Genomic DNA, 24,302 nt, shown 5'->3' with positions numbered 1-24,302 from the left:
AATGTTTCGCTAACCAGTTTAATTTCTCGATTCTGACATATATTATCTGCTGAAATTAATTTACCATTTGCTAATTCGAGTAAAAATTTACTATCCAAAGGCGTCAATGGACAACTTAATTTAGCACAAAATTCTCTACTCATATAGCTTCTATCCGCACCCGAATCAAATAAAACGTAAGCAGATTTATTGTCAATAAGAAACGTACCCGTAACAAGCTCCGGGTCTTCCTGTGCCTCTGCCGCATTAATATTGAAAACTCTTCCACGGCCTTGTCCATTCGTGTTCTCTTGGTTCGGGCAATTTCTAATAATGTGGCCCGGTTTTCCACATTTATAACAAACTACATTGGCATAACTTGCTCCGACACTACTTGCTCCGCCATTACTCGTTCCGACACCATTTGTTCCTTTCGTTCTATTAACCCCTGGTCCGTAGACCTCACACTTCGCCGCGCTATGACCATTTCTTTTACACTTGTTGCAAAATTTGGTGCAGAACCCCGAGTGATACTTTTCACACCTTTGGCATAGCTGCTTCTGATTGTTGTTGTTGTTGCGGTTATTATTGTTGTTGGGATGATTGTTGTAGTTGCTGTTGTTGTTGTTATTGTTGTTGTTGGGCCGTTTGTTGTAGTTGCGATTGATGTTGCGATTGTTGGGATAATTGTTGCGATTATTGTTGTAATTGCTGTTGTTGTTGTATTGGTGATTCTTATCACCGTTTTCCTCCCACTTTCTTTTAACTTGCTTCACATTGGCCTCTTCAGCAGTCTGTTCTTTAATTCTTTCTTCAATCTGGTTCACTAGTTTATGAGCCATTCTACATGCCTGTTGTATGGAGGCGGGCTCGTGTGAACTTATATCTTCTTGGATTCTTTCCGGTAATCCTTTCACAAACGCGTCTATCTTCTCTTCCTCATCTTCGAATGCTCCCGGACACAATAGGCACAATTCTATGAATCGTCTTTCGTACGTGGTAATATCAAATCCTTGGGTTCGTAACCCTCTAAGTTCTGTCTTGAGCTTATTGACCTCGGTTCTGGGACGGTACTTCTCGTTCATCAAGTGCTTGAATGCTGACCACGGTAGTGCGTACGCATCGTCTTGTCCCACTTGCTCTAGATAGGTATTCCACCATGTTAACGCAGAACCTGTGAAGGTATGCGTAGCGTACTTCACTTTATCCTCTTCAGTACACTTACTTATGGCAAACACCGATTCGACCTTCTCGGTCCACCGTTTCAATCCGATCGGTCCTTCGGTTCCATCAAATTCCAAAGGTTTGCAGGCAGTGAATTCTTTGTAGGTGCATCCTACACGATTTCCTGTACTGCTAGATCCAAGGTTATTGTTGGTATGTAGCGCAGCCTGTACTGCGGCTATGTTTGAAGCTAGAAAAGTACGGAATTCCTCTTCATTCATATTCACGGTGTGTCGAGTAGTCGGTGCCATTTCCTTCAAAATAGTTAAATGGAACAAGTTAATCATACAGAATATTAAGAGTAGTTAATAGTATTTCGTAGCATAATATGAACTCATTTATAAAAGCTTTTTCTTCATATTAGCGTTTTATAAGTTTAAATTCGGGTAGTACCTACCCGTTAAGTTCATACTTAGTAGCTAATATACAATTCAACTACTACAATTCTATATGAAAAACTGATTATAATAATATTTCGCGTTCAAACTTTTACACAATATTTTACAAACTTACAATACCGCTTATTTTACATATAGCATGAAATATAGCACACAATAAATTTGATACAAGATGGTTGTGAAGATAATTCTAGCTAGTACACAAGTCGTTCAGCAAAGGCAATAAAGACACGTAATTCATACGTCCAGAAACAAGTCATGCATTCTGGTTTTACTAGGATTACTTCCCATCCTTGGTCTTGTGGAACATAACCGTTATGGCCGTTGATAAGACAGCGTGTTGTAACGTCGTCAAAGGGACGAGGGTTACGTAATGTCCAACAGTCCCGTAACAATCTAAAAACCTCATTTCTTACCCCAATTACCGACTCCGTCACTTGTGGGAACGTTTTGTTTAATAGTTGTAGCCCGATGTTCTTGTTCTCACTTTGGTGAGAAGCGAACATTACTAATCCGTAAGCATAACATGCTTCTTTATGTTGCATGTTAGCCGCTTTTTCTAAATCACGAAGTCCAATATTCGGATATATTGAGTCAAAATAATTTCTTAACCCATTGCGTAAAATAGCATTTGGGTTCCCCGCAATATATGCGTCAAAGTAAACACATCGTAACTTATGGATTTCCCAATGTGATATCCCCCATCTTCCAAACGAAAGCCTTTTATAAACCAAGGCATTCTTGGAACGTTCTTCGAATGTCTTACAAACTGATCTCGCCTTAAATAGTTGTGCCGAAGAATTCTGACCGACTCTAGACAAGATTTCATCAATCATGTCTCCGGGTAGGTCTCTTAAAATATTGGGTTGTCTATCCATTTTGTGTTTTTATACTGTAAAATAGACAAGAGTTAGATTCATAAAAAAAATACTTATTAATACAAGCAATTTTTACATATATCATAAAGCATAAGCACACTATATTACATATATTACACCACACGAATACAACTATCTTATTCCGACTCGCTTGTTTCTTCTTCTTCTTCGGTTTTGGTTCGTTTTGCCAAGTTTCTAGGGATATATGATGTTCCCCTAATACGAGCCGTCGTGATCCACATTGGTTTAGAAAAACCTGGTGGTTTAGAGGTTCCCGGGTCATTGTTACAACTTAAGGACTTCGGGGGTTGACGATACATATAAAGTTCATCGGGGTTGGAATTAGATTTCTCTATTTTTATGCCCTTTCCCTTATTATTTTCTTTTGCCTTTTTAAATTCAGTTGGGGTAATTTCTATAACATCATCGGAATTCTCGTCGGAATCCGATTCATCGGAGAATTGGTAATCCTCCCAATATTTTGCTTCCTTGGCGGAAACACCATTGACCATAATTAACCTTGGTCGGTTGGTTGAGGATTTTCTTTTACTTAACCGTTTTATTATTTCCCCCACCGGTTCTATTTCTTCATCCGGTTCCGATTCTTCTTCCGGTTCCGATTCTTCTTCCGGTTCCGACTCTTCTTCCGGTTCCTCTTCGGGAACTTGTGAATCAGTCCACGAATCATTCCAATTTACATTTGACTCTTCATTATTATTAGGTAAGTCAATGGGACTTGTTCTAGAGGTAGACATCTATCACATAATATCAAACGCGTTAAGAGATTAATATATCACATAATATTCACATGTTAAAAATATATAGTTTCCAACAAAATTTGTTAACCAATCATTTTTCAAGTAAACACGGTCGAAGTCCAGACTCACTAATGCATCCTAACAAACTCGATAAGATACACTAATGCAAAATTCTGGTTCTTTAAGACCAACGCTCGGATACCAACTGAAATGTCCCGTTCTTATTGATTAAAAACGTTCCATATTAATTGATTTCGTTGCGAGGTTTTGACCTCTATATGAGACGTTTTTCAAAGACTGCATTCATTTTTAAAACAAACCATAACCTTTATTTCATAAATAAGGGTTTAAAAAGCTTTACGTAGATTATCAAATAATGATAATCTAAAATATCCTGTTTACACACGACCATTACATAATGGTTTACAATACAAATATGTTACATCGAAATCAGTTTCTTGAATGCAGTTTTTACACAATATCATACAAACATGGACTCCAAATCTTGTCCTTATTTTAGTATGCAACAACGGAAGCTCTTAATAATCACCTGAGAATAAACATGCTTAAAACGTCAACAAAAATGTTGGTGAGTTATAGGTTTAACCTATATATATCAAATCGTAACAATAGACCACAAGATTTCATATTTCAATACACATCCCATACATAGAGATAAAAATCATTCATATGGTGAACACCTGGTAACCGACATTAACAAGATGCATATATAAGAATATCCCCATCATTCCGGGACACCCTTCGGATATGATATAAATTTCGAAGTACTAAAGCATCCGGTACTTTGGATGGGGTTTGTTAGGCCCAATAGATCTATCTTTAGGATTCGCGTCAATTAGGGTGTCTGTTCCCTAATTCTTAGATTACCAGACTTAATAAAAAGGGGCATATTCGATTTTGATAATTCAACCATAGAATGTAGTTTCACGTACTTGTGTCTATTTTGTAAATCATTTATAAAACCTGCATGTATTCTCATCCCAAAAATATTAGATTTTAAAAGTGGGACTATAACTCACTTTCACAGATTTTTACTTCGTCAGGAAGTAAGACTTGGCCACTGGTTGATTCACGAACCTATAACAATATATACATATATATCAAAGTATGTTCAAAATATATTTACAACACTTTTAATATATTTTGATGTTTTAAGTTTATTAAGTCAGCTGTCCTCGTTAGTAACCTACAACTAGTTGTCCACAGTTAGATGTATAGAAATAAATCGATAAATATTATCTTGAATCAATCCACGACCCAGTGTATACGTATCTCAGTATTGATCACAACTCAAACTATATATATTTTGGAATCAACCTCAACCCTGTATAGCTAACTCCAACATTCACATATAGAGTGTCTATGGTTGTTCCGAAATATATATAGATGTGTCGACATGATAGGTCGAAACATTGTATACGTGTCTATGGTATCTCAAGATTACATAATATACAATACAAGTTGATTAAGTTATGGTTGGAATAGATTTGTTACAAATTTTCACGTAGCTAAAATGAGAAAAATTATCCAATCTTGTTTTACCCATAACTTCTTCATTTTAAATCCGTTTTGAGTGAATCAAATTGCTATGGTTTCATATTGAACTCTATTTTATGAATCTAAACAGAAAAAGTATAGGTTTATAGTCGGAAAAATAAGTTACAAGTCGTTTTTGTAAAGGTAGTCATTTCAGTCGAAAGAACGACGTCTAGATGACCATTTTAGAAAACATACTTCCACTTTGAGTTTAACCATAATTTTTGGATATAGTTTCATGTTCATAATAAAAATCATTTTCTCAGAATAACAACTTTTAAATCAAATTTATCATAGTTTTTAATTAACTAACCCAAAACAGCCCGCGGTGTTACTACGACGGCGTAAATCCGGTTTTACGGTGTTTTTCGTGTTTCCAGGTTTTAAATCATTAAGTTAGCATATCATATAGATATAGAACATATGTTTAGTTGATTTTAAAAGTCAAGTTAGAAGGATTAACTTTTGTTTGCGAACAAGTTTGGAATTAACTAAACTATGTTCTAGTGATTACAAGTTTAAACCTTCGAATAAGATAGCTTTATATGTATGAATCGAATGATGTTATGAACATCATTACTACCTTAAGTTCCTTGGATAAACCTACTAGAAAAGAGAAAAATGGATCTAGCTTCAACGGATCCTTGGATGGCTCAAAGTTCTTGAAGCAGAATCATGACACGAAAACAAGTTCAAGTAAGATCATCACTTGAAATAAGATTGTTATAGTTATAGAAATTGAACCAAAGTTTGAATATGATTATTACCTTGTATTAGAATGATAACCTACTGTAAGAAACAAAGATTTCTTGAGGTTGGATGATCACCTTACAAGATTGGAAGTGAGCTAGCAAACTTGAAAGTATTCTTGATTTTATGAAACTAGAACTTTTGGAATTTATGAAGAACACTTAGAACTTGAAGATAGAACTTGAGAGAGATCAATTAGATGAAGAAAATTGAAGATGGAAAGTGTTTGTAGGTGTTTTTGGTCGTTGGTGTATGGATTAGATATAAAGGATATGTAATTTTGTTTTTATGTAAATAAGTCATGAATGATTACTCATATTTTTGTAATTTTATGTGATATTTCATGCTAGTTGCCAAATGATGGTTCCCACATGTGTTAGGTGACTCACATGGGCTGCTAAGAGCTGATCATTGGAGTGTATATACCAATAGTACATACATCTAAAAGCTGTGTATTGTACGAGTACGAATACGGGTGCATACGAGTAGAATTGTTGATGAAACTGAACGAGGATGTAATTGTAAGCATTTTTGTTAAGTAGAAGTATTTTGATAAGTGTCTTGAAGTCTTTCAAAAGTGTATGAATACATATTAAAACACTACATGTATATACATTTTAACTGAGTCGTTAAGTCATCGTTAGTCGTTACATGTAAATGTTGTTTTGAAACCTTTAGGTTAACGATCTTGTTAAATGTTGTTAACCCAATGTTTATAATATCAAAAGAGATTTTAAATTATTATATTATCATGATATTATGATGTACGAATATCTCTTAATATGATATATATACATTAAATGTCGTTACAACGATAATCGTTACATATATGTCTCGTTTCAAAATCATTAAGTTAGTAGTCTTGTTTTTACATATGTAGTTCATTGTTAATATACTTAATGATATGTTTACTTATCATAATATCATGTTAACTATATATATAACCATATATATGTCATCATATAGTTTTTACAAGTTTTAACGTTCGTGAATCACCGGTCAACTTGGGTGGTCAATTGTCTATATGAAACCTATTTCAATTAATCAAGTCTTAACAAGTTTGATTGCTTAACATGTTGGAAACATTTAATCATGTAAATATCAATCTCAATTAATATATATAAACATGGAAAAGTTCGGGTCACTACACCGTACATTAAACTTATTGGTTTAAATATTTATTTGAATATATATGATAAGTTGGAATATTAATTGTATGAATAACTTACGACGTATATTTAAAACGTGTTTATGAATGTTGAAAATATATATTAACTTGGTCATAAAATGATTTGTTATTATATATATATATATTAACAAATAGCGAGACAATGATTTATAGAAGTAAATGACCAAAACACTCGAAAGTTTAAGATACACTTTGAATGATATAATTTATTGATAATTTAAGACTATATTTTGATAAAAGTACGAGTCACAAATCGTAAATTGAGAGTTTTCTAAGCGTACGAAAATGCGTTCGAGAAACCGGAATCGGGACATAAGTCGAGTGACAATGTACGAGTCATCGAAACGAAAATTACAAGTCAACTATGCACATGAATTTAATATAATATATAATTAATTATTTAAATTATATATATTATATTTAATTATGTCAACAAACAAGAAAACAAAAAATATGTGAGCTGGATCAGACGGCCATGCGATCACATGAGAAATAGGCATAAAACCCATGCGATCGCATGGGCATCAGAATCAGGAATTATGGCTATAAATACCAGGTTTCCTGCGCATGTTTTTTTACACATATTACTCCTAAGTATTTATTTATTATTATTATTATTATTATTATTATTACTATTATTATTATTATTATTATTATTATTATATTATTATTAAGATTATTATTATTATTATTAATCTTAATATTTTTTAGTAATATTATACATAAAATATTACGACGAGGTCATGAGCGTGTCACTTTCAAAACAAGCTTCAAATGGGATAGAACTAAGGAAATTATGGGTTATAGCTATCGAGGTTATGGGTAATGTTCATGGGTATTGTTCGCAAGTCAAACCTAGTATTTATCATCTCTGTTGCGTCTACGTACTTTCCTGCAATATTGAATCTCAATATTGATACGTGAGCATTCATATCTTATCTTTTATATATTAATAGTGTATACATGTTGATATTGCTTTGAACATACATATATTTCGACGCAATATCATTTATATTTCATCAGCTTTTACCTAAACGAAGACATTCAAATGTATTATTCACGAGAAAAAACGACAAAAGTAAACATGAGCTTGAAGTTTGATAAAACAATGATAAAACGATGAATTTAAACCAAATATATATATAAAAGATACCGTTACTCGAATACAAGTCCAAGATGATCGAAGAGAAGAGTTCAAATGAAAAGTTCAAGTCGATATACGTAAACACGGGATCAACAGAGAACAAACGAAAAAAATAAAAATTAGAAAACTGCCGTGTACTCCTACGCGGATCATGTGGCCTCCTACGCGAAACGCATAGTATTTTTACCTTACGCGGATCGTGTGGCCTCCTACGCGAAACGCGTAATATCTTGTCCAAATTCAGATTCAAATGCAAATGGGACGGTCGCTTTTTCAGTTTAATATTACAACTTCATCAACTTTTCAGCTGTACAGTGGTGTATACTCAAGTATACCTACTACACTTCAAATAAAATACAGGATATATTGTGAAGGATGGGATATATATGTACAGAGAGGAAGGAGACGTACAGACAGAGATAGAGAGAGCAAGAGAGATATCATAAAAAATTTATTACTAGTATGTTTGTTATTTTTAAGTACTCCACATCATTTTATTTTTCAGTTTAAAAGTTTCAATATTTAGAATAGTTTCAATATTAAGGGTGTATTGTTCGTGATTAAGGGTATTATTATACGCGCTAAAGAGGTGTTATTATTGTAATTTTCTACCGTTTAAAGTAAATGAGAGTGAAGATTTTCGTAAGTATATTCTATTAAAATTATCATTATCAGTTTTTATTGTTATTATTATGTGTGTATATTTATATTTTCCTATTTATCTTAGTATAATGAGTAGCTAATTTCCCTAGTGTTTGCTTAGATGTAGAGCCCCTAGTGAAATGGATTGTTATCACTTGTAAAAATTAAAATGTAACTTTAGTATTTTTAACATTGTGCCTAATTAAAAGAACCATTATTATGTATTTGGATATTTAACCCCTGTCACTTAATTTGTAAGATTAAAATAACGAAAGTTATTTTTATTTATATAAATTAAGCTTCAACATTAAAAGTGATCTAGACGAACTTATAACTAATTTACTAACACTAAATTAAAAGTAAGGTTCGGTGGTTTGGGTAATATCACGAGTCATATAATAATGAAATTGTAAAAAGGGAAACCGTTATGATTTGGGTTTTGGCGAAGGTCAAAACTGGGTTGGGTCTCAATTTAAATACTTAAGGACTAGTAACTATCTAAATATAATCCAATGAAAATTAGATTTAATTTAGTTAGTCAAAACTTATTATTTATCCGAAAGGAAAATATAAGTTTTATACTAAACATTTTAATACGAGCTTAAACTTAAAACAATCCATGGATCTAGAGGTGACACATTTAAGTAAACACTCCCTATTTACATATTGCTAATTATTATTATTATTAGTTACGTTTATTTATTCAGTAAAGTAAAACTAAAAAAAAATTATTACACAACATTATAATTCAGTTTATTCGTCACTGTTTTGTCACATCAATCATATCATACGCGGATCGCGTACAACTCTACATGATACGCGTACTATTTAAAACATACGCGGAACGCGTATAATACTACGCGAAACGCGTAAGTATAGATACGGGTACTGTAGCGAATTAGGTTAAAATCTAGTGTTTTAAATATTTTATTATTATATTTAAGTTATTAATTTATAATTAGTATTAATTATGATAATTTATAATTAGTAATTAGTTTATAATTAGTTAAACATTATAATTCCTCTTAATTTATATTAATTTAGTTAAAACATGCTATTTAGTTAATTTAAATAAATTTATATTATAATTGCGCAAAACAAAATTCTAAACAATTAGTTTTATTAAAAGTTATTATTTTTTTAATTATCATTTAGTAATAAATTTATTAGTATAATTTCAATTAATTCACTTTTAAGTTAATAATTATAAATAATGTATTCGTATAAATTAATAATCAGTTCAATTAACTTAGGATTAAGTTATATTTTATTATTATGTAGTATTATCAATTCCTAATCCGAAACCCCCTTAAAATAAGTTTAACTTCAAAGACTATTAAAAAACCATTGAACACTGTCTCCCTGTAGAACGAACCGGATTTACCAACAAACTAAACTACACGGATATGACCAGTTGCCTATATATGTTTGAAACCAACCTAAAATCGTTAAAATACCATATATACAATAAATCAATTCATGTAACAAAACAACTCAAATCCGCTCATAAATAAAGGTACTGTTTCAGCACATCAACTTTTTAGCGCCGCTGCCGGGGATGCAGTTACGTTTAAAAGATTTTAAAACTTTAGGTTATTCGAACCTTTTATAGGAATTCATTCCTAGAAAAGTTTTTAGTGTTATGATAGAAATTAATGCATGAATTTACGTTCCTCCATCACTGAATTAACTTCTCCATATCCTGAACCCGAAAGAGAATTTCACGAACGCTTAAGAGCTCAAGAAGTAGAATCTCTCACCGAGGATTTAGAATCACTTTCATTAGATTCTAACTCTGAACCAGATATTCAACAAATCATAGAACCAGATATGGCTGTTACAAATCAAACGATGGAAGCATTAATGAAGGCGACAAGAACAGGTCAAGGCCACGCAATCATCCAACCTACGGTGACTGACGGCTTTGAAATAAAAGGTCAATTCCTTCACATGGTGACTAATACATGCCATTTCGGTGGAGCTCCAAATGAGGATGCTAACGAGCATCTTCGTAAGTTTGTAAGCATTTGCAAACTATTCAAAATTAAGGATGTCTCCGATGAAGTCGCATGTTTGAAAATCTTTCCATGGTCCTTAAAGGACGATGCAAGAGATTGGCTAGACTCATTACCAAAAGGTTATATAAAAAACTGGAATGACATGATGGACAAATTTTTGTCAAAATTCTTCCCTGCTTCAAAATCAGCAAAATTGTAAAGTGATATACATCACTTCAAACAAAAACTTAATGAAACCCTTTATGAATCTTGGACCCGATTCAACAAAATGCTTAGGGTATGTCCTCAACACTGGTTGAATACATTCCAAAAAGTCCAAATATTTTATAAAGGAGTAAATGTTGCTAGTAGAAAAGATATCGATGTTGCAGCCGGTGGTTCGATAATGAAGAAAACACCAGAAGACGCTCACACAATCATTGCCGATATAGCAGCACATTCCCATAATTGGCATCAAGAAATAGAATTCTCTAGATCATCAACCGTTGCTAATATCGAAAGCAATGATGAAATTGCTTCTTTAAAAGTACAAATGGCAAATCAAGCAAGACAAATTGAGAAAGTAACCAAGAAAATGCATGCTATCAGGGTAGGATGTGAAATGTGCCAAGGCCCCCATCTTACTAGAGATTGTGATAAAACAACGATGGAAGAGCAAGCAAATTTCCTAGGTTACTTGCGAAAAGGTGAAATGAATTTCAACGATTTTCCAGCGATAGAAGCAAATAACCGAAAATATCCTCCAATTAACAACTATCAAACAGGAGGACCTTCAGGTTTAAATAATAATAACTATCAAGGAGGAAATCCGGTTTACCAAAACAACCGGAATTTCCAAAATCAAAATCAAAATCAAAGAAATCTACCACCAGGTTACAATAACCTAAACAACCGAAATCAACCTCAACGAATTTATCAAAATAATTTCCAACACAATCAACCACAACCACAAGCACTTATACAACCACAACCCGAGAAGAAATCCGGTTTAGAAGATCTCTTAAGAGATTTTATGGTTAAGCACGAGCAAACTGCGGAAATTCAAACTCAACAAATTCAGAATCAACAAGCTACGATTCAGAATTTAGAAAGAGATGTTGGAAGGATCTCACAGTTACTATCAGAGAGTCCATCAGGCGCTCTCCCCTCAAATACTCAAGTGAATCCCAACAACAATCAAACAAGGAATGAGCATGTAAATGCTATAACTACCAGAAGTGGTTTAACTGTTAACCCAGAAACTAGTAAGACCTCAGAAGTTCCTTTATCTTCTTCTAGTTTACAAGAACCTGTTGATATAGATGAACATGTTGAGAAAGAACAAGAGAAAGATGATCCACCTGAGATCATATCAAAGAAAATTGAAGAACCACCATTGAAGGTGCACAAAGCACCTATTCCATACCCGAAAGCATTAAAGAAAGACAAACTCGCGAGCCAATATCAAAAATTTGCAGATATGATCAAGCAAATTAGCATTAACATGCCACTTGCGGAAGTTCTTAGGGGTATGCCAAATTATGGAAGGTTTATTAAGGATCTCATAGCCGATAAAGATAAATATGAAGAAGTTTCAACCACATTCCTCAATGAGGAATGCTCAGCAATTTTGCAAAAGCAAAAGATGCCGTCGAAACTCGGAGATCCTGATAGTTTCATTATTCCGTGTCTGATGGGAGATTCAGTAATGTACGATGCATTAGCTGACTTAGGCGCAAGTATCAATCTTATGCCACACTCCTTATACTTAAAACTAAACCTAGGCGATCTAAAACCAACTAGGATGTGTATACGCCTAGCAGATAGAACTTTTAACTATCCTATTGGTATTGCCGAAAACCTACAAGTTAAAGTCAATCATTTAATCTTTCCTGCCGACTTCGTTGTCCTCGAAATGGAAGAAGATAGCAAGGTTCCCCTAATTCTAGGGCGACCATTTTTAAATACCGCTGACGCAATTGTGCGTGTTAAAGACAAAAAGCTTAGTCTAGGTGTAGGGGAAGATAGAGTTACCCTAAACATAGATAAAGCTATGAAACAACCTATCTCTTCCGATGACGAATGTTATAAGGTAGATATTGTTGATTGTTGTGTCGAAAAAGAATTACAAGAATTACTAAATGTCGACACCTCGAACTTCACCTCAGTGAGTGAAGGTGATGAATTCGATGTAGAACTTGAACTTGACAAATTATTGAAAGTAGTAATCGATGAAGATTATTGTGAGGAAGAAACTCCCAAAGAAGATGAACCCTTTGAAGAAATTACCGATGGTAACAGGTTCCGAATAAAATCTTCCTTGGAAGAACCGCCAACCTTGGAACTTAAAGAACTCCCGGAACATTTGGAGTATGCTTTTCTCCAAGGTACATCACAATTACCTGTTATAATTTCATCAAAACTTTCCGATAACGAAAAGAGTAGGTTAATGTCCGTTCTAAAAACTCATAAGAAAGCAATTGCTTGGAAAACAACCGATATTCCAGGGATTAATCCAGCTTATTGCACTCATAAGATTCTAATGGAAGAATATTTTAAACCCGTGGTACAAAGACAACGAAGGTTAAACCCTAACATGAAAGAAGTTGTCAAGAAGGAGGTTATCAAGTTACTTGATGCCGGGTTAATATACCCTATATCCGATAGCCCATGGGTTAGTCCTGTACAAGTAGTACCCAAGAAAGGAGGTACAACTGTCATTCTTAATGATGATAATGAACCTGTTACTACAAGAACAGTCACTGGCTGGAGAGTCTGTATAGACTACCGTTGTTTAAATGACGCCACAAGGAAAGATCATTTCCCACTTCCTTATATTGACCAAATGCTAGAACGTTTAGCGGGAAAAGAGTACTATTGTTTCCTTGATGGATTCTCCGGTTATTTTCAAATTCTCATTGATCCAAAAGACCAAGACAAGACAACATTTACTTGTCCATTTGGTACATTCGCATATTGACGAATGCCGTTCGGATTATGCAACGCGCCAGGCACCTTTCAAAGGTGTATGATGGCAATATTTCATGACATGATAGAAGGAAGTATGGAAGTCTTTATGGACGATTTCTATGTTTTTGGAGACTCCTTCGATTCATGCCTTTCCAACCTCGAGCGAATGTTAATTTGTTGTGAGGAATCAAATCTTGTTTTAAATTGGGAAAAATGCCACTTCATGGTGAAGGAAGGCATTGTTTTAGGACACAAGATTTCTCGAGATGGAATGGAAGTAGACAAAGCTAAGATCAATGTAATCTCAAAGCTTCCTCCTCCAACTAACGTTAAAGGAATTCGCAGTTTCTTAGGTCATGCGGAATTCTATCGACGATTCATAAAGGACTTTTCCAAAATCGCTCGACCCATGACTAAACTTCTCGAGAAAGACAGTACATTCGACTTCAATGACGAATGCTTACAAGCTTTCTCCATTCTAAAAAATAAACTTACGAATGCACCCATTATGGTATCACCTGACTGGTCCAAACCTTTCGAACTAATGTGTGATGCTAGTGATTTCGCGATGGGAGCTGTTTTAGGTCAACGTCAAGATAACAAATTTCAACCAATCTATTACGCAAGTAAAACACTTACAGGAGCTCAGTTGAATTACATGACTACTGAGAAGGAGCTTCTTGCAGTAGTTTTTGCTTTCGATAAGTTTAGATCCTACTTAGTGTTATCTAAAACAATTGTTTATACCGATCATTCAGCCCTAAAGTACTTATTTAAAAAGCAAGATGCTAAACCTAGACTAATTCGTTGGATTCTTCTCCTACAAGAATTTGACATTGAAATTAAGGATAAAAAAGGTGCTGAAAATCTCGCTGCAGATCACTTATCCCGTTTTGAAAATCCTAAATTAGAAACACTCGACGAATCTGTTATTCACGATACTTTTCCGGACGAGTTCCTTATGAGAATTGAAATAGAAGAAGAAATTCCATGGTTTGTGGGCTATGCTAATTATCTAACCGCAGGAATTCTTGTTAAAAATCAAACTTATCAGCAAAAGAAGAAATTCTTTGCTGATCTGAAGTTTTAATTTTGGGAAATCCCTAACCTCTTTCGTGAAGGGGCTGACCAAGTTATTCGTCGATGTGTATACGGCAAAGAATCGCAACAAATTCTAGAGCACTGTCATGAAGGACCGGCTGGTGGACATTTCGGACCAAGCTATACAGCCAAAAAGGTTTTTGACTCAGGTTTTTACTGGCCTACAATTTTCAAAGATGCATATAATATGATAAAAACTTGTGATGCTTGTCAAAGATCTAGAAATATCTCCAAGAGAGACGAAATGCTACAACAAAGCATCTTAGTATGCGAAGTATTCGACATTTGTGGTATTGACTTCATCGGTACATTCTCCGCTTCTAACAAATGCAAATACATTCTCGTGGCAGTCGATTACATTTCTAAATGGGCTGAAGCAAAAGCCCTACCCACTAACGATGCTCGAGTTGTTGTCAGTTTTCTTAAAAATCTTTTCTCGTGTTTTGGGATTCCAAAAGCATTAATCAGTGATCGTAGAACTCATTTTACAAATCAACTACTCGAGAAAGTGCTTAAAAAGTACGGAGTTAATCATCGTTTTTCAACTTCTTACCACCCTCAAACGAGTGGTCAAGTTGAAAACACAAACAGAGGTCTTAAACATATTTTAGAAAGAACAGTTAAAAATAATCCAAAAATCTGGCATCGAAAGCTAGATGATGCGCTTTGGGCATTTAGAACTGCATTCAAAACGCCCATCGGTACTACACCTTTCCGATTGATTTACTGTAAGGCGTGTCATCTACCTGTCGAAGTTGAACACAAGGCATACTGGGCTCTGAGAGAATGTAATACCGATCTTGTGAAAGTTGGAGAAAACCGATTCTTACAACTAAATGAATTAGATGAATTAAGACTACAAGCGTATGAAAACTCTAAAACATACAAGGAGAAAACTAAAAGATGGCACGATGCACGGTTAAAAGAAAAGAAAGAATTTGAACAAGGGGATAAAGTATTAGTATTCCAATCACGTTTTAAGTTTTTACCCGGGAAACTTAGATCCCGATGGACTGGGCCATATATAATAAAACAAGTTTTTCCATCTGGATATGCAGAATTATATAGCAAAGACGGTGGAACTTTCAAAGTGAACGGTCATCGACTTAAATTATACTTTGAAGGAATCAATACTATGGAAAGAGACGAGATCACATTCTACCCTAAGGACAAGTAAATTCAGGGTAACTTTAAGGTTTTCAACTCCATTCTTGAACTTTATTTTCATCTTTAAGAGTGGGGTTTGTTCGGTCTTTCCCTAGCAGACACTAAAGAACTAGTCTTCTCCCTCCATTCTACCTTTTTATTTTTATTTTCTTCTTTTTGTTTTTATTTATTGTTTATTTTCAAGATACGCAATCAATATGTCTGCAACCACTTCTTTTTGATATGCGATAAAATTTTACCGAGAGATGTGGTTTTAGATATAAAAAGAAGATGCGATCAGGCGAGTAAAGAAATAAGGCAAGAACTTAACGAGAAAAATTATGCCAAAAGAAAATCAAAATCAGCTAAGAAACATCGAGCGCGTCATTTGGGCAAATGTGTAAAATGTGGAAAACCAGCTCATTACGGAAATTGCCCAAAGAACCAGACGGACTCTAATTTCGAGTACGTAACCTTATGCCGAGAAGGGCCTTTTAAATGTTCAAAGGAAAACCTCTTAAACCAACGAGGTTACGCCTACGAAGCCATGGGGGACGAAATGATGCGACTCCACTACGAGGCGAGTCAACGCGGTTTCATAATCTAATCGTTTTTCTCGCCAATTGTGTGTTTGTGCATTTTTGTAATTTTGTGCATTTTTGTGTTTTTGTATTTTTGTTTTAGTGTGTTTTAGTTTGTAATTGTTTGTTGTGTTTTTATTAAAAAGGGTCTACCATTTAAAATTGATAAACCTTGAGTTTAACCTGTTTTCATTGAAAACGATAATGCTAAGTGTAATAACTGAATTGTCGTTCTTCAAATTGCACGAAATTTATTGTTGGATTCATAATATATCTTTTAAATAGTAAACCACCAAAAACAAAAGAAAAATTAAAACTACTAAAAATATACTTTTTTTTTATCAATAATCGTAAAGATATATAACTTGTAAACCTTTGTCGTGGGTAATAATAGGTGTAACAACCGAGATTATCTCTATCTAGTTGATAGGAAACAAAGTTTTAAGTTTGAAAATTAGTTGGTTTGAAAGTATATATTAATATTTAAAAATTTAAAAAGAAAAAAAAATAGAGTGTATTTTAAATTCATTTAATTTTTATTTTTCATGTACTTGTTTTTATTTTTAAATATTAATTTTCTTTTAAAAATTTAAAAAGAAAAAAAATAGAGTGTTTTGTTTTTAAGTTGTTTTTGGAAAATATTAAAACTTTAACTTTTAAAGTATTAAATTATAAATTGAAATTACAAAATTTATAAACGGATAAAGACTAGGTATACCAATCGAAATTTTCATTACATCAAATATAAATTTAAAATTGATATTTTGAAATTTAAGTACTTATAAAGTTGAAAAAATATATATATAAAATATATATAAATAAATAAATAGAATGTTGTGTTTTATTTTTATTTTCGTAAAATATTAAAAACTTTAATTTTTAAATTATTAAATTTTATAAATTAATTTTTAAAATTTATAAACGGATAAAGAGTAGGTGTAACAACCGAAATTTCCGTAGCAACAAATATAAATTTATAAAAGAAATTTTAAAAGTTTGATTAATTATAAAGTTGAAAAAAAAGGGCAGAACACTTACGCGAACCGTGTGGTATACCACGCGGAACGCGTACAATCAGAAACCACGCGAAACGCGTAACACTACGCGAAATGCGTAGGTTCAAAAACAGAAACCCATATCTGGTCGAATTCTTTTCCTCCTTCACACATTATTATTGTTTTTGCTTACTGGGAGGACGAAGGAGAAGCACAAAAAACCCCAAAAATCACACCCAAACACTAAATTAATACTATCAATCTTCTCCAATTCATCTACCTTTCAACATGCCGAGATTGGTAAGGGTCCTAAACCCGTTTTTACCTCTTGTTTTTCAACTTTTTCATTTATTATTTTTATGGCTTTAATCCGAATTAATGCATGATATTGTTAAATTTTTGCTTGATTAATGCTATATCTATGTTGTTAGTGTGATGTTAAACCCGATTAGCATAAGAATTTGATATTTAATTGATTTTTGAAAAGTTGAGGTTTATGTAAATTGGGGAAATTGAAGTATTGCTATTGAATTGTGTTATTTTGGGTCTAATTAAATGTTTTTAGATGTTTTGATAGTAGTAGAACCATTGAATATAAGTTTGATTGATTGATTTTGTGATTTTAATTTTCGTCTAAATTTGATATTTTTTTGTAATTGTCATGAATCAAGTATGGATTATAATGATGATTAGGAGCTGGAATATACGCAATGTGATTGAATTAGATTATATATGCTTAGCTCAATTCGTATTTCCACTTGTGAATTAAACTTTGTTTTTGAAACTTGATTTATGATTGTGAATTTTTTTTTTTGTTTTATTTTTGGTTGTTTTAATTTTTAGAAGTAAACTGTTGATTCCTGTGGTGTTGAAACAAGCTTGTATGTCAAGAATGAATTCTTTGCTAACATTAACATACCCAATCGGGACAATTCTCTTGTTTTAAAATGTTATGCAGGGATTCTTTAGAATGAGAGTTGTTAACCAACAGCAAGGGGAAGAACAAGTAACACCAGAAATGGAACAACAACTTCAGAATCTACACTCAAACCTGAGATTTCCTGATGATATACCTAACCGATTACAAAAGGTTAAGGACTTACTTTCTCTGGTCAGTAGAAACATCTCTAAAATATATGTTGTGGACTGAGCTCCTTTAGGACCCTCAGTCAATTTAGATGAGCAAATAAGGGGAATTTTAAACCAAAGTTTTACAAACGAATTTGGAATGACTTTGGTTTTTAATGATTTCGAGAGGTTATTTAGTTTAAATAGCCCTGTATATAGAGAATGGTGTTTAGAGTTTTACTCTACCGTTAGAATAAGTTTACACCCAGAAAATATCGATGATATTAATTTTCTACAATTTAGGCTGGGTGGGGTAGATAGAGGAATGTCCCTAAGCGACGTGACTACCGCATTAGGGATCTATACCGTTGAGGAGATGATAGCTCCCGGTTTTAGGGAATATATTTTTACAGGGGCTAGATATACAGGTAACTATAATTCTCGTATAGTTTGGCAATCTTTCACTAATAGAAATACATATGAGCCAGGCCAGGAATCTTATCTAAAGATCACTGATGTTCGCTTTAGAATAATTCATAAGTTTATAGCGAACACAATAAACCAAAGGTCGTTTACTAATACAGATAAAATTAATTATATTGACCTTTGGTACTTGGATGCGATCAGAGATAGGGATACATTTATTAGTATACCCTATGGAGTTGCTTACTTTTTGGCCCATGTTGGTAAGGGTGCTCGAGGGACAAGTGACATGTCGGGGGGTCACTACATCACGTGTCTAGGAAGCTGGTTCAGACTCGACCCGAGTGAATCAGAACCTCCAATCCAACCGGTAGATCAAGCTGTTAAAACTTTAGGATTGGACGTGTATAGGACGGCTAAGGCTATACAAGTGAGGGGTGGGGTAATTAGTTTAAGACGGCAAGAAGTTGTCGCTCCCGTTCCTATGGAGGAGGATGAGGAACCCGCTAGGGAAACTAGGAGGAGACGAAGACAGCCAGATCAGGCTAGTTCGTCTAATGTAGGTGTTTCTGATTTCGATATGCTGCAAAATTCGTTTGATTCATTGAGTTTAGATTTAAGGAACTCGTATGATAATTGGGGACGAAGATCAGAAGACCAATACACTAGTTTGTCTAGGCAAATAGGGGACATTAGGCATACCCAACTAGCTCAGGGTAATATATTAGAAAACATCCTCTATGATCAGAGGGGCCAGGGAGCACAGTTAGAGTGGGCGCATCATCAGGCATATTTATATGTAGCTAACCCACAACAATACGCACCCTCAGCCTTTCCATCATACCCCCAATGTCAAGGACCCAGTGACCCTCTACCTCCACCTTATGACCCCAACGCTGCCCTAGCCGCAAGTCAGGAAGCCTATAGGCATTTTTACGAGGAACAACGCCTAAATGAACAACGGCAGCAACAGGAGCGAGAACAGGAAGATCAGGGAGGCCCTGCGTGGTCATTTTTCTAGTTTTTCTTTTTATTTTTAGAATTATTTATTTTGTATTTGTTTGTATAAAATGATTTTTATGGTGTGTTAATTTATTCTTACCTTTATTTATCTTAACAAAAACTTTTAGTGTGGGGTAAAATTTTTGTACTACTAAAGTACAACCCCATCTCGTTTGTGATTGACATATTTGTTGGCAGGAACTTATGATGATGAGATTCGACATAGCGAAACACGGAAGTATTATTGTGATAAAACGGATTGGATATGTTCATACGATAAGAATTTTACAATCTCCAATTGCTTAACAAAGGAAGTTGTAAACACTTTACACTTTTTGTCCTCTCAAATTTATACATTTAATCTGATTTTATGTAATGAGGGCATTACATAATCTTAAGTGTGGGGTGGGAGTATATAAATTCTCGAGAACTTATAATTTAGTGGTTTTTATAAAAAATTTTATTATTATGTAGTATTATAACTAATATAACTAATCAATTTTTAATGTAATAACTAGCAATTAAAGATTAGGTGTCAAAAACCGAAATTATTGTCTCCATACATTAAAAATACATAAGTTTATTTGATTAAAACATATAAAATGAAAACCATGTATAAGGGAATTTATAAACCCATATGTTTAGAACCATTTATCACGTGTTTCTATGAAGTTTATTGCAGATATCATTGCTTTAGAATGTATAAACCTGAATATCCCATTAAGGAAGTAAAGTCTTCCAAAATGACACACTTGCTAACCTATGTTAGAAGATGTAGTCCAGAACAGCTGTAGGTTGATGAAAAATCTTGAAAAGTCATCTCTATCATCGGCTGGAAATCCACCTCACCTCAGCATCAAACAGGGTTTTTGGTGGTCAGACTTATCCTAACCATGAGATGGATCTGTCTAGTACAATGGGGGGGGGCACATTGCAAATTAGCTTTTAAGACTAATTAATCTAATCCCCAGATGGATGATCTCCGTAAAGATCAACCGCATCTATGTTTGACCGCGCTCAACATACATATGCCATAACAAACTGAGGTGTGCAAACTCATGGTTCACCGATGATATTTGGACACGATATAATTTTATTCTAAAACTTGTTCTATTTTATGAATTATATTGTGTAAAACCATTTTTAGGACATTCGGTTTCAAGTTCCATGATACTTCAATTATAGGGGCGGATAGCTTGCTAATCGCCGACTGAGACTACGATTTTCAGTTACCCTCGAACGGAATTTGAGGTTAAAACCGGAAAACGTGTCTAGTGTAAAAACTAGCATGCCATTTTATAAAATCTTAAAACGTTTTCACAAGGTCCAATTTTCCCTAAGGATCCAAATTTTTAAACCTTAATCACGAGATTTCTACTTTGTTTCTATTATCAGAATTTCATTTCGTGTGGTGTGCGTGTGATCCAATAAAAATTGTATAGTGTTTCCAACTTATTCCATATAGCGTGTGTTTCATTTCGTGTAGTGTGTGTTGTGTGATTTAATGTTCGATATGGAGAAATATGTAATGTTCCGATTCTATTTAGAAGATGTAATTGCTTGAGGACAAGCAACGTTCAAGTGTGGGGTATTTTGATATTGCTTTGAACATACATATATTTCGACGCAATATCATTTATATTTCATCAGCTTTTACCTAAACGAAGACATTCAAATGTATTATTCACGAGAAAAAACGACAAAAGTAAACATGAGCTTGAAGTTTGATAAAACAACGATAAAACGATGAATTTAAACCAAATATAAATATAAAAGATAATGTTACTCGAATACAAGTCTAAGATGATCGAAGAGAAGAGTTCAAATGAAAAGTTCCAAGTCAATATACGTAAACACGGGATCAACAGAGAACAAATGAAAAAAAATAAAAATTAGAAAACTGCCGTGTACTCCTACACGGATCGTGTGGCCTCCTACGCGAAACGCGTAGTATTTTTACCTTACGCGGATCGTGTGGCCTCCTACGCGAAACGCGTAATATCTTGTCCAGATTCAGATTCAAATGCAAATGGGACGGTCGCCTTTTCAGTTTAATATTATAACTTCATCAACTTTTCAGGTGTACAGTGGTGTATACTCAAGTATACCTACTACACTTCAAATAAAATACAGGACATATTGTGAAGGATGGGATATATATGTACAGAGAGGAAGGAGACGTACAGACAGAGATAGAGAGAGCAAGAGAGATATCACAAAAAATTTATTACTAGTATGTTTGTTATTTTTAAGTACTCCACATCATTTTATTTTTCAGTTTAAAAGTTTCAATATTTAGGATAGTTTCAATATTAAGGGTGTATTGTTCGTGATTAAGGGTATTATTATACGCGCTAAAGGGGTGTTATTATTGTAATTTTCTACCGTTTAAAGTAAATGAGAGTGAAGATTTTCGTAAGTATATTCTATTAAAATTATCATTATCAGTTTTTATTGTTATTATTATGTGTGTATATTTATATTTTCCTATTTATCTTAGTATAATGAGTAGCTAATTTCCCTAGTGTTTGCTTAGATGTAGAGCCCCTAGTGAAATGGATTGTTATCACTTGTAAAAATTAAAATGTAACTTTAGTATTTTTAACATTGAGCCTAATTAAAAGAACCATTATTATGTATTTGGATATTTAACCCCTGTCACTTAATTTGTAAGATTAAAATAACGAAAGTTATTTTTATTTATATAAATTAAGCTTCAACATTAAAAGTGATATAGACGAACTTATAACTAATTTACTAACACTAAATTAAAAGTAAGGTTTAGTGGTTTGGGTAATATCACGAGTCATATAATAATGAAATTGTAAAAAGGGAAACCGTTATGATTTGGGTTTTGGCGAAGGTCAAAACTGGATTGGGTCTCAATTTAAATACTTAAGGACTAGTAACTATCTAAATATAATCCAATGAAAATTAGATTTAATTTAGTTAGTCAAAACTTATTATTTATCCGAAAGGAAAATATAAGTTTTATACTAAACATTTTAATACGAGCTTAAACTTAAAATAATCCATGGATCTAGAGGTGACACATTTAAGTAAACACTCCCTATTTACATATTGCTAATTATTATTATTATTATTTACGTTTATTTATTCAGTAAAGTAAAACTAAAAAAAATTATTACACAACATTATAATTCAGTTTATTCGTCACTGTTTTGTCACATCAATCATATCATACGCGGATCGCGTACAACTCTACACGATACGCGTACGATTTAAAACATACGCGGAACGCATATAATACTACGCGAAACGCGTAAGTATAGACACGGGTACTGTAGCGAATTAGGTTAAAATCTAGGGTTTTAAATATTTTATTATTATATTTAAGTTATTAATTTATAATTAGTATTAATTATGATAATTTATAATTAGTAATTAGTTTATAATTAGTTAAATATTATAATTCCTCTTAATTTATATTAATTTAGTTAAAACATGCTATTTAGTTAATTTAAATAAATTTATATTATAATTGCGCAAAACAAAATTCTAAACAATTAGTTTTATTAAAAGTTATTATTTTTTTAATTATCATTTAGTAATAAATTTATTAGTATAATTTCAATTAATTCACTTTTAAGTTAATAATTATAAATAATGTATTCGTATAAATTAATAAGTAGTTCAACTAAATTAGGATTAAGTTATATTTTATTATTATGTAGTATTATCAATTCCTAATCCAAAACCCCCTTAAAATAAGTTTAACTTCAAAGACTATTAAAAAACCATTGAACACTGTCTCCCTGTGGAACGAACCGGATTTACCAACAAACTAAACTACACGGATAGGACCCATTGCCTATATATGTTTGAAACCAACCTAAAATCGTTAAAATACCATATATACAATAAATCAATTCGTGTAACAAAACAACTCAAATCCGTTCATAAATAAAGGTACTGTTTCAGCACATCACATGTCTAGTGCTCGAGTATATATTTATACATGCTTGTATGCTAAATTTCGTAGTTAAATAGTTTATAATGAATCATGAATTAAATACATATATTACTGGTAAAAGGTATATGATATACATGTTTTCGGAAAGCTGGCAAAAAATCAATAACTTTTCATTTAGAAATCGCGTAATTTCGATGAACGAATCAAAAGATATGGTTAACTGAATTATAATTGACGTTACTTGAATTGCTTTTGAATCTGCAATTAATATTTAAACAACCTGTTTATGAGATTGATAAAATACTACTAGCCAAGTAAATGAATCCTTATATAAGGCACGTCTCGTTTTGTTGAACAATTGTCAAAATTGACTTTTTGAAATGACTTTTGATAACTTTTGTATGTCAATCTCGAGCATTAGGATTGTGATACACTATAACCCAACCTAGTTTATTAGACATGTATTGACCAACATATGTTCTCTAGGTTGAGATCTACGGTTAATCTTGCATTCCGAGTTACGGTCACTTTTTGATGAATGACCTTATGTGATGTTAAGGTGAGTT

The sequence above is a fragment of the Rutidosis leptorrhynchoides genome, chromosome 11, assembly GCF_046630445.1.
Source record: "Rutidosis leptorrhynchoides isolate AG116_Rl617_1_P2 chromosome 11, CSIRO_AGI_Rlap_v1, whole genome shotgun sequence".
In the NCBI taxonomy this organism is placed as follows: Eukaryota; Viridiplantae; Streptophyta; class Magnoliopsida; order Asterales; family Asteraceae; genus Rutidosis; species Rutidosis leptorrhynchoides.
Note: the sequence above shows the minus strand (reverse complement) of the source record.